The sequence below is a fragment of the Triticum dicoccoides genome, unplaced genomic scaffold, assembly GCF_002162155.2.
Source record: "Triticum dicoccoides isolate Atlit2015 ecotype Zavitan unplaced genomic scaffold, WEW_v2.0 scaffold20519, whole genome shotgun sequence".
NCBI lineage: Eukaryota > Viridiplantae > Streptophyta > Magnoliopsida > Poales > Poaceae > Triticum > Triticum dicoccoides.
The window spans coordinates 41,104-45,094 of NW_021235939.1; positions in this window are offsets into that span (position 1 = coordinate 41,104).

Below are 3,991 nucleotides of genomic sequence, written 5' to 3' on the forward strand. Positions count from 1 at the left end.
CAAGTGGTATCAGTTTTCAGGTTGCTCGGTGAGAATTTCCAGTTTTCCTAGATTAGATTTATTTTCTTACCTATTGTCCAAGAAAAATCCACAAAAAAGAGTTAGATCTATTCATCCTTTGTCCAAGCCAGTCCGAGCCTTTGCAATTTTCTTATCATTGCTTGCATAGTTGAATTATCGGTTGCATCGTCGTGTCGAGTTGCTGGTCTTAGTGTCTACGTCGTTTAGAGTTTCGAGTTCTGCTCACATTAGTCACGTCGCCGCTGCATCGTTATCCCTTCCGTTGTCCACCACCCATCCATCAATTTCCTCCACGTGCTACCCATCGTTCATTGTCATAATCATAGTTGAGATCATTCCCATCTTCGCTTGATCCAATCTACATCTTATCTAGTTTGTTTTGGAAAGAGAGAGAGAGAAAAAAAGATAGAGAAAAAAACGAGAGAAAAAAAGATAGAGAAAAGAACGGGAGAAAAAAAAAGTAAAAAAAGTCAAAGAAAAAAAAAGAAAGGAAAAGAAAAAAAGTGTGAGAAAAAAAAGAGAGGAGAAAAAAAAACAAAATTTGGATCTATCTAGACTCAATCTCGTAGTTGAATTCGGATTGGAATCTGTTTTGTGCACTGTCAGTAAAACAGGCATAACTTCATCATATGAAGTCTGTTTTGGCTCCGCGAGTACTCAAATGAAAGCTAGCGACGAGCCGCATCTAAATAGTTGCAAAAGCTAGTTTAGTATTTGGCACCTCAACATCAGCTTCTAAATAGGTCTACTGCTATTGTGATCTTCACTTATATCTTGCTGTCCAGAGCTACTTCATATCCTTTATTGATGCTAGTTGTGCTACGACGTGACCTCATTAGTGTTCTAGGCTCGCGTCTCTAGTTTGGTCTAGCCTAGGTGATGAGGACATCAATACAATTGTTACACCCACAGCCCCTGCTGCTATAAATACTGGACCAATTACTAGAGCTCGCGCACGCCAACTAAATTACTAGGTACTTTCGTTTCTTGGTAATGATTCTAATGTTCATGAGAATATGATGCTGCCTAAATTGGATACATTTGTTTTGCTTACAAATGAAGGGCCTAGCTTGGAGAAGGATGAACATTGGATTAAGAACAAGCATGGAGATGATGGCATGCGCAAGGGGAACAAGAACGGAGTTGCAAGTGATGATTAGGACTTTGAAGCCACCATAATGGGTGCATGAAGCCTTGGACGAAATATACAAGATGCCACTTCATAAATTTCGTCCCGAGGCTATTATAGGTGCTGCTTCACCTTATTATTGGGCCAGGCCCATGTAATTTCGAAATACATAAGTATAGGCTATTTTTAGAGTCCGTATGTGTGGGGAAACAAGAGATAGGGTTGATTTTGGACCCCTCCACCAAGGGTCACGAAATTCCCCCCTCTTCCTCCATATCTACAGCCCTTAGGGCATCGTTTAGACTTTGGGTTTTGTTTAGATTAAAAGTTCGCCATAGCTGCAACTTCGCGTACTTCGTTTGTGTTCAACGACCAGACAAAGGCGTCACAAAACCCTACCTTGATCAATAAAGCTTTCGTCTTATATTCGCAATATCCAGATTGCAATCTCAGTTTCTTGCTTGTTCTTCGTTTGCTCGCAGGAAACAGACCCTCGTGGTCAGGTTGATCGTGCTCCGGCGTGGTCAATAACCTCTCGGAGTTGGTTTAGCGATTGCTAAGGCGCGACGTCCTCGCACGTTCGTAGTCGGATCGTCAAAGTCGACTGCCACCAAAGCGATATCCATCATCTCATTGAAAGACGGGACACCTTTGCCTCTATCAAGTGGTATCAGATTTCCAGGTTGTTCGGTGAGATTTTACAGTTTTTCATAGTTTAGATCGAGTCTGTTCTTCATACCTACAGTCCACGAAAAAAGCCACAACAAAAATTAGGGTTAGTTCATCATATCCGAACCAATCTGAGCCTTTGCATAATCTTTTTAGGGCTTTGCTTTGTTGAATTTGCGGTTGCATCGTCGTGTCTAGTTGCTGGTCTTAGAGTCTAGTCTTTTAGAGTTTCGAGTTCTGGTCATAAGTTGTCACGCTGCCACCGCACCATCATCATCGCCCCTGCCATCTACCACCACCGCTTATCCGCCACCGCTTCGAATCCGTATCCATATACCACCACCGCTGTCATATACCACCACCACTGCCATCTACCAACATATATCCACCACCAATCCGAGTTCTTGTCATATTAGGTTTTTTTTCGAGATCCATCTAGATTCCGATTCGTGTTTCCTTGCCGGAGTAGGTTTCGAAAAAAAAAATTCTGATCATGAGACGCAATACATGGCTCCTGAAGACGCTGACAGGTATGAATGTTTAGTTGCTCAACGTGTTTTGAGTGTGCAGGTCACACAAGCTGAGCAAAATTAGAGGCACAATTTGTTCCATACCAAGGGAGTTGTGAAAGAACGTTCTGTGCGCGTCATCATAGATGGAGGGAGCTGCAACAACTTGGCTAGCATGGAGATGGTGGAGAAGCTTTCTCTCACCACAAGACCACATCCACATCCTTACTACATCCAATGGTTCAACAACAGCGGCAAGGTTAAGGTAACACGTACTGTTCATGTGCATTTTAGTATCTCTACATATGCTGATTATGTTGATTGTGATGTGGTACCTATGCAAGCATGTTCCTTATTACTTGGTAGACCATGGCAATTTGATAAAAATTCTGTACACCATGGTAGAAACAATCACTATACTCTTGTTCATAAGGATAAAAATATTACTTTGCTTCCTATGACTCCTGATTCCATTTTGAAAGATGATATTAATAGAGCTAATAAAGCAAAACAGGAGACGAATAAGAGTGAAAATCAGATTGTGGCAAAAGAATTTGAGTAACAAATGAAGCCTAATAATAAACCATCTAGTGTTGCTTCTGAAATTAAATTGAAAAGTGCATGTTTACTTGCCACCAAATCTGATATTGATGAGCTAGATTTTAGCAAATCTGTTTGCTATGCTTTTGTGTGCAAAGAGGCATTATTTTCATTCGAGGACGTGCCTTCCTCTTTCCCTCCTGCTGTCACTAACATTTTGCAGGAGTTCGCTGACGTCTTTCCACAAGACGTGCCACCGGGATTACCGCCTATTCGAGGGATTGAGCATCAGATTGACTTAATTCCCAGTGCTTCACTGCCAAACCGTGCACCATACCGTACCAATCCAGAGGAGACGAAGGAGATTATGCGTGAAGTACAAGAGCTTCTCGACAAAGGTTATATACGCGAATCCCTTAGTCCTTGTGCTGTTCCTATTATTCTAGTACCGAAAAAGGATGGTACGTCACGTATGTGTGTTGATTGTAGAGGCATTAATAATATTACTATTCGTTATCGTCATCCTATTCCTAGGCTAGATGATATGCTTGATGAATTGAGTGGCTCTACAATATTCTCCAAAGTTGATTTGCGTAGTGGATACCATCAAATTCGTATGAAATTGGGTGATGAATGGAAAACAGCATTCAAAACTAAGTTTGGATTATATGAGTGGTTAGTCATGCCTTTTGGGTTAACTAATGCACCTAGTACTTTCATGAGATTAATGAACGAAGTTTTACGTGCTTTCATTGGACGATTTGTGGTAGTTTACTTTGATGACATATTGATTTATAGCAGATCTTTGGAAGAACATTTGGAACATTTACGTGCTGTTTTTATTGCTCTACGTGATGCACGTTTGTTTGGTAACCTTGGGAAGTGCACCTTTTGCACCGACCGAGTATCTTTTCTTGGCTATGTTGTTACTCCACAGGGAATTGAAGTTGATAAAGCCAAGATTGAAGCTATTGAGAGTTGGCCGCAACCTAAAACGGTCACACAAGTGAGGAGTTTTCTTGGCCTCGCTGGATTCTATAGGCGTTTTGTGAGAGATTTCAGCACCATTGCTGCACCTCTCAATGAGCTTACAAAGAAAGATGTGCCTTTTCTTTGGGGTACC